Source organism: Lytechinus variegatus, chromosome 1 (genome assembly GCF_018143015.1).
Source record: "Lytechinus variegatus isolate NC3 chromosome 1, Lvar_3.0, whole genome shotgun sequence".
In the NCBI taxonomy this organism is placed as follows: domain Eukaryota; kingdom Metazoa; phylum Echinodermata; class Echinoidea; order Temnopleuroida; family Toxopneustidae; genus Lytechinus; species Lytechinus variegatus.
In genome coordinates, this window is record NC_054740.1 from 1,207,996 (window position 1) to 1,216,688 (window position 8,693).

Below are 8,693 nucleotides of genomic sequence, written 5' to 3' on the forward strand. Positions count from 1 at the left end.
AAATATAAAAATATATCAATCTGAGTTTGATGAATAGCACAAGGTGATAAAGCAGGAGTTGGAATGTCATGATAAATTTTGAAAGCACACACTATATAAACCTGAGTTGGCTGTATTAGCAGACATGTCATAATACATGAAAGACATTTTCGTGTAATATACATGTATACCCATGAACAGAATAAAATGGGTTTTTTAATGACTTGTATGAGGCAATATTAAGGCTTATTTCCAAACAAAAAAAGGTATCACACTACCTGCTTTTCTGCACGTCTTCGAGATGAACGGACATCTTTCAGCTTCTGGCCCATGCGTGCACGTACTTGGCCCATGGAAGTGCAGGGAAACTTACTTGTTGTGTGTGCTGAATATAAGAAAATGAAAGGACACAAAAACTGGCTCAAAGTCTCAAACTTTTATCAAAGACTCTACATCATTTATAAATATTAATTAAAGCCAAGTCAAGTTCCGTCTGTTTGTGACTGTTGGTTACTCAGCTGCAGTGGAGTATCTAAGAGTCACAAACATAACAAAAAACCATGCATACCCATGAAACAGGATTATAATATTAGGGGCAGATAAGTTAAAGCAAGAAAATCAAGATTTCAGGCTCGGTAATCTTATTTCTATAGTCCTACTTGATTGAAAATATCTTATGAAATGACAAGGAAGTGACTTAAAGGAAATTAAGTTCTTAAACTGGTTGATTGTCTAAGCCTTTGACTCTAATTTCTAACTTCTTTGGTCCGCCGTTCTGGAAGAAATTGTACTGGTGACAGGCAGCATCGTTGTAAAATGTAAAATGACAAGACATTTGTGAAGATCAATCACTTACTTAAAAAATTAAAATGTTTTCTATGGTTACGTAGATTCAAATCAAAGTCGGTGTCCTTTTCCTCCTTTTTCTGTTCGTTTGTTTTTGTTTCCACATCAAAACTTATTTTCACAATAGATTACCATTTAGAGAGACTATGCTATTCTACATGTAGTACATGTAGTTTCTCTTTCAGGGAGATTCACCCTAACCCTCCGCCTTGAAATTATTGACGAGCTTGGTAATATGAGAAATTACAGAGCATCTTCCTATTTACAGTAATTGTGATATTCTGAATTCATTTGTAGATTCACGCAAAGACAATCATTCTTGGCAAAATACACAAGAAAATACACAAGAAAATGTAAAAGCTATCAAAGGGGAAGTTCACCCTGATGAATAATTGGTTGTAATAAGAAGCAAAAAAAAATTGAGAAATATATCAGTGAAGGTTTGATAAATATCATTAAAGAACAGAGATTTTTTTTTAAATATGATTTTATGACATCACAGACGATATGAATTGCCCAAAATGCCATTTTTCAAAAATTGAAAGTGATTTCTTTATTTTTGCGGTGGATATATCATCAGACACATCATTTCATAGCCCCTTCTACTAGAATTTACCATAACGCAAATCTGTGTGTGAGACAGTGTTATTTGTGAATGTTGATATGCCAGGGCTAGCAATGAAAATTCATCCGTTTAGAGTGCCAATATCCTACAATGATATACCAAGAAAGTCAGAAAAAACTTTAACATTTAAAAAAATCACCAATTTAATGAAAAAGCATGTCCGGAAAACAGAACTCTCATCTCATATAGATGTATGTCCTGAAAGAGCATCTACTCCATCATAATTTCAGATACCATTTTCATGTGGTATATGTTTAACCTTCGATAATTAAGAGGTATTCTTTGTTGTGATGTAAAATTCTATTTGCACCAAAAGCATGAATGCAATGCTCTGGAGAAGATACTCTTTCTGGACATATGAGAATTTTGTTTTCTGGTCATGATTTTTCATTTAATTTAATTGGCCACAGAATCTTGCCGTAAATAATAAACTTTGAAACTGACCTTCATGGTTCCGCTGGTCTTCAGTCTTTTTCTTCTTTAGAAGCTCTGCCATAGCAGATCTGTCAGCTTTCCCAACCTGCAACCAAAAATGGAAATAAAATATGAACACATATGGAATATGTTTAGAATTTTTAAAAATTAAAATTTAATTTAGCCCCCCCCCCCGCTCAACATTTTTCAAGACCATTCAGCTGCGATTTTTGGGGGTGACCGCGCCGCGCCACTCACATTTAAGTCTCGCATATCTTCTGAGTTCAAATTTGCGACACCTGGGTACGCGGTCATGTGCAAATCCAATGCAATTCTGTATCTAGACTAGGAATCCAGACAAAATTCATAAGTGTATCATTATTTTTAGTTTTTCTAATGAATTTTCTTTTATTGAAGTAGTACCACCAATACTTTCCAATTCCATCATTTTTTTTTTCAAGTAGAAATTTAAGAGCAATTTTTTTAATCACCACTGGCAGCGATATCAAGTTATGTAGAAGTCATTTTTTTTTGCAAATCACAGAATAAAGTCTGGCCTGCTTCAGGTAAACACTTATCACTTTGGACTAAATTTCCTGGCTAGTAGGATTCAAAATTTCCTGATCCATGCACGTCTTTAAAATTTAAGTTTAATGTAAAGTTTCAACGTACCCTCTTTCTCACATCTTTTTTTGAGGTTGAAGCCTCATCCTCCATGTCCTCATCTGTGGCATCAGACTCATCCATAGCCTCATCTACTCTGGTTGCGGTGTTTAGGAACTCCTTCTCTTTCTTTAGTACATCAGCTTTTTTTCTGTAAGGGACAGGCACATTAAGGACAGACATAAATAATCAGAGTAATTTCAAAGAGCCATTTATGAAATGCATTGTAAAAATGGAGTTTTAGCATTATTAGATTTATTACTACAGAGTACAGACAAGTTATCAAATCAGAATTCAGACACCAGTTTTTAAGTTATAGACGTAAATAATTTTATTCTGTACACACAAACTATTTTGAGTTGTAGACATATTTTTCAGTAGATCTAAATAACATAATTATTATTTAAAAACTAGTAAGAATCTTTCACATCATTAAATTTGCCCCCAAATTTGTTAATTAGCCGATGTAATGCTAATCCAGTCTAGTCAGGAGGCTTCTAGAGAGTAAAATCATTTACTAACGTAACTTATTCTCACACGAAGCCAGGGCTTCTATTGTATACATGTGCATGTAGGCAGCCAAAACCTTAAACTTTTGCCCCCGAGATTTCTACTTTCTCTCTAAAAAGATCTAGCCTTAAATCATGTACCTGGGATACAACTTCATTTCCGACATTTCTATGCTATGGATTTTATTTTTAGACAAGAATTCATTAAAAAAAATGACAAAAATATCATGAAAAGAAGAGACTTGCCCGATGTTTACACCGCCATCTTGTTTTCTATTGTTCTTCACCCACGATACGGACGCTTGAGTCGCGTAACGTGGGTGAGAGTAGCCAGGCGGCTTCTAGAGAGTAAAAATCATTTACTAACGTAAGGTTACTCTCATACGAAGCCAGGTCTTCCTTCTCATAGACGCGTGCGTCGGGTAACGTTGGCGAAGAACAATAGGAAGTAAGATCGGGCAAGTCTCTTCCGTCTTTTCACAATATTTCTCTCATTTTTTTAATGAATTCTTGTTAAAAAATAACGAGAGCGTAGAAATGTCGGAAATGAAGTTTTTTTTCCAATGTACATGATTTAGGGCTAGATCTTTTCTATTAAGGAAAGTAGAAATCTCGGGGGTGAAAGTTTCAGGTTTTGGCTTCCGTCGTGTGGGTCAATGAGAAGGAAGACCTGGCTTCGGATGAGAGTAACCTTACGTTAGTAACTGATTTTTACTCTCTAGAACTAGAAGCCGCCTGGCTAGGTGAGAGTAAGGCCGTGTTTATGCTTCCACTTTTCAAGCCAGAATCAGCGTTTCCAAACGTGATTAGTCCAAAACACTGTTGCGTTCATGCTTACTTTCAGTTAAACGCTGTTTCAAAACGCCGATCGTAAACTCACAAAAATGTGCATTTGTAAACGTCGTTTGACCAGAATCAGGCTTTCTGGGGAAGTATAAACAGAACCACGATCGTAAACGTGTTTAAATGACGTCATTTGGTACATGCTTCCGGTGAGATGAAAATCCGCGGACAAATACAGTCGTATTGCTCCTTGTTATCTCTACGTAAAAACAACAATCGGACCCCCCCCCCCCCCCAATTAAAAAAGTGCGCCCAATTTGACCTCGCTTTACAAGATCATGATTTGCTCTGAAAAGTTAAGCATAAACAGCACTCCCAGAACCACGTTTACGATCGGCGTTTTGAATCGACGTTTGAAATCGCTGATTCTGTCCTCGCAATGGAAGCATAAACACACCCTAAGATACGTTAGTATTAGTCTTGAGGACACAATGATGATGATTTTTTTTATCATATACTTCTTCATCATTGACGTCTTGACACTCTCTCCATAGTGTCTTAAGCGAAGGACTAAAACAAAGATGGATTTCCCTAGAAAATCCATCTTTTTAAACCAAAATCACAAGAATTCTATTCATTCTTACACCTTCCTACGCCTAATGCGTAGGAAGGTTTTAAATATTATTATATAAAAATATAAAAAATGAAGATTTCTTACCTAACTGATGCCGCGTAGACCCCCCCCTTCCACATGTAAACAACGGAAATACAATACAATAGCGTCGACCCTTGAACCGCTTATGTATGACGTACTTCCGGAAAGCAATTCCGTCTTAACGACCAATTTAGAGATAAAAATTCTTATTAAACAAATATTAAAATTTATTTTTTGATTATAAATAATTCATATTAATATATATAAATTCCTCGGCTCAGAACCCCATGACAGGTAGGCCTACATGTTTAAAATGTTTTAGGGCTAGATTTAGAGGGAAAGTAGAAATCTCGGGGGCGAAAGTTTCAGGTTTTGTACCAGTGGCAGTACCGTACGTGGGTGAATAGCTCGTGATCCCAGGCGTCAGTGGGGAGTAACCCTACGACTACGTAGAGTACTGTGTAGAGCTAAATTCATAGTAACCCAGGCCAGGGAACTCCCGCCCGCGTAGCGGGCGGGCAGGAGTTCCTTGGCCTGGGTTAAAATCATGACTTTCAGTTTCAGACGATTCCAGGCTAGTCATGCTAGTCGAGCACCACATAGCCTATAGATCTATATACATACGGACACGGTTCGACAATTACCCCTGGACAAAGGGAGAGCATAAATAATTACATATTAGGTTTAAATCAGGATATAATAATATATATTTACCACTGGCCACTAACACCTTGGCCTTCCACATCCCAGCGAATGTTCCGGCCGTTTCGCTTCGGGGTTCCGGACTCCACCAGGCCCTCATCAACTCAAGTTCGGGTCCACCAAGTTGACCAACATCTTTTTGTTTGTTACAAAATCGCTATAAGTAACAGTTCCTTGTTTCCACCCAGTGTACTAAAGCCAACATGGTTGATATCCTTATCAATTCAAGAAGATTAAGACAAAGTGCAGTAAGATCAGATTCTAACGGGCGTAAATATTGGATGAAGTGATAAACTGTAACGGGCGTCGGTGAGCTTTGAATTTGAAACGCACATAGTACATGTACACGAGCGCGCTAGCGGTAGCATGCCTCGCCGAAAATAGATTTCCGAGGCCGAGATTTACCGAAGAGTTCCGGATATCTAGTATAGATCTATAACTCTATTAAACGTTAGCCTTTACTGATAGTTTATCCATTGCGATGATGATCTTAAAAGAAAATAAAAAAAATCATCAAATATCAAATTACCGGCAAAATGTCAGTGTAAATTATAAACTAAATGGAGATTGTATTGGGAATAGTGCATCAAACAATTTTTCAAGTTTAGTACTCCTCCCTGCTCCCCCCCCTGACGAGCTTGAAGACCCTTTTTTGCTTGTTAAATTTTTTCGGGTACGATTGAAGAACTTATTGTGGTAACACTGTGTTTGTTACCCAACTATGTGGGCAATTATGTGATTAAGGTGTGATCTGAAGTCTAACACTGTGAATACATAGTTTACACATATAGTCACACTGTGGTAACACTGTGTTTGTTACCCAACTATGTGAGCAATTATGTGATTAACTATGTGATCTGAAGTCTAACACTGTGTCCACATAGTTTACACATAGTCAACTATGTGAACACACTGTGGTAACACTGTGTTTGTTACCCAACTATGTGGGCAATTATGTGATTAACTATGTGATCTGAGTCTCACACTGTGACCATATAGTTTACACATAGTCAACTATGTGAACACACTGTGGCAACACTGTGTTTGTTGCCAAACTATGTGGGCAATTATGATTAACTATGTGATCTGAAGTCTCACACTGTGACCACATAGTTTACACATAGTCAACTATGTGAACACACTGTGGTAACACTGTGTTTGTTACCCAACTATGTGGGCAATTGTGTGATTAACTATGTGATCTGCAGTCTAACACTGTGACCACATAGTTTACACATAGTCAACTATGTGAACACACTGTGGTAACACTGTGCTTGTTACCGAACTATGTGGGCAATTATGTGATTAACTATGTGATCTGAAGTCTCACACTGTGACCACATAGTTAACACATAGTTTACACATAGTCAACTATGTGAACACACTGTGGTAACACTGTGTTTGTTCCGTAAGGGTTTCTTTATCTTTATTTGGTATTCTTAGATCATTGCTTACTTTTATCATGTTCTGTGTAAAACTTTCTTTTAGTTTGTATTAACACATTGGCTATGGTTGTATCACCAATGGTGAACACCATGTAACCGGCTCATCTTTTGGTAGTGGCTCAAATATGTCTTCAGCAACATAGTGATTTAACCATTCATAAAGCAGTTCCTGGAGATAGTATGTAACAAGGTGTGACTTTTAAGCAACTGGTACTGCTCTTTCTATCATATGGAAATGTGCATAAATATCCTTGTTGCATCTTCTGTCATGTATCTTTCCAATGCACTTGAATGCCTGAGCATTCTTCTTGATTATCTCATCCCTAGAATCCGGTGGCTTGCAGAGTATCATTGGGTATGGGTATATCCAACATTTTTAGTCTGGTTGCGGCTGCTCTTCCCAGTAGTGGTACACTGTATATCTTCCCTGTCATCATAAAGAATTCTGTTTCTATACCTAAGGTTTCATTTTGCACAGTTGTCGTGAATTGTCCTTTGACATCAAGTTCAGTTGTCAATGCACTGAGATTAACCTCTGTGGGATATAACTTGATCTCTCTATTGGATCTGTTAGATAATGCTTTAAACTGATGCTCTCTGGTTCTCCGGTTCTGCTTGTTTGACTTTGGGTACATTTTTCCAACTTTACGTACATCCTGCGTACTCATGTTTGCCTCTTGAAGCGAAACATCTTCTTTCTGTGTATCTTCACTCAATAATTTGTTCAGGTTCAACCCTTAACTGATTGCCTTTTAAATTAGAGATGTGTTCTTAAGGGTTTGAATTTAATGCTTTAGGATCATCTCCTCCTGTGGACTTCCAAATTCACACTCTACAGCCTTTTCCCGAACACGAGCAGCATATGCAGCGGTGGTTTCCCCTTCTTGCATTCTTGTTTTCGAAAACATGTAACGAGCACGATTTCTTTTTTTTCTTAGGCTTGTAATACTCATCAAGTTTCTCCTTAGCTTTTGGTATTCATTCATTGGATTGCTTACATCCGTTTCTATTGGGTCTGGGAGTGATCTTGCTAACCTAGCGATATCCATTCCCCTATAGATGATTAGTGCATCAGCTTTTTGAACGGGTTTCACTATCCGGTAATACCTGAATTCCCTTTCGAATAATAAATTCCCTTTGAGAGCGTTGTTGGCTCTGTCGGTAACGTGTCTGCCCGTCGAACCAAAGATCGTGGGTAAGAGTCCACCGGGGCGCGCGTTTCCGTTTTACACCCTGGCGAAGGCATTCTCCGCAAAAATAGCTAAAAAGCAACTAGTGAAGAGTCTACGTTTGTTTACATTATCAGCTGGGCGCGCGATGCAAAGGTCCGCACTGAAGATAACAACAGAACATGTTCAAATCATAGAGCTCTATGTTCAAATGCAGCTGTATTCAGGTTCAACACGAATGTTTGCCTTTGCCGAATTGCAGGTAATTTGCACTCGATGGACCTATTAAAACGTAGTGGTATAGTTCAGTGGTAAAATTGCCCCCTCACGATCATGGAAGAAGATGATATTCACCATATTCACCGTAGTATCACACTGCATTCTATGAGTAGGATGTAAAATAGACCTATTAAAGTTCAATTTTTGAAAAACAATTATAGCCTATAGGGTATACGTAAGACAATGTTTGTTGATCACTGCATTATTAATGTAAGATTAAGATTCATACAAGCTTGATGAATACAATATGTTCAAACAATTTATTCATATATTATCTATTCACTTGTTGGAAAGAAATTTTTATGTTATTTGTTTTTTTTTAAACTTTGATGTAAAGTGCTGCTTAATTTGACGATGGTATTTGGGGCCGTGTATTAGTGATAAAAGACATATAAAAACTCAATAAATAGAGTAAAATTCGCAGAGCAAATGCTGGAAAATTGATCAAAATCGGATAACAAATAACGAAGTTATTGAATTCTAAATATTTGCATCATTCCTGTGAAACAATTCTAGGCATGTCTTCATGAATATTCATTAGATGGGCTGATGATGTCATATATTGTATTTTATTTCATGAAATTAGGTTTATTCAATTGTTTTTTCTACCAAGAACTAAAACAA

The 8,693-nt window shown here is 37.2% G+C and overlaps 1 long non-coding RNA gene across 1 annotated transcript; it reads right to left on the reverse strand.

The window, feature by feature from the left end:
- Positions 1-261: 261 nt before the first annotated feature.
- Positions 262-2,564, reverse strand: LOC121405810. The gene is made up of 3 exons (XR_005968704.1): positions 2,537-2,564; positions 1,895-1,970; positions 262-364 (listed from the first exon to the last, which is right to left on the reverse strand). It is a non-coding gene; the product is annotated as an uncharacterized LOC121405810 (long non-coding RNA).
- Between the last annotated feature and the right edge of the window lie 6,129 nt (positions 2,565-8,693).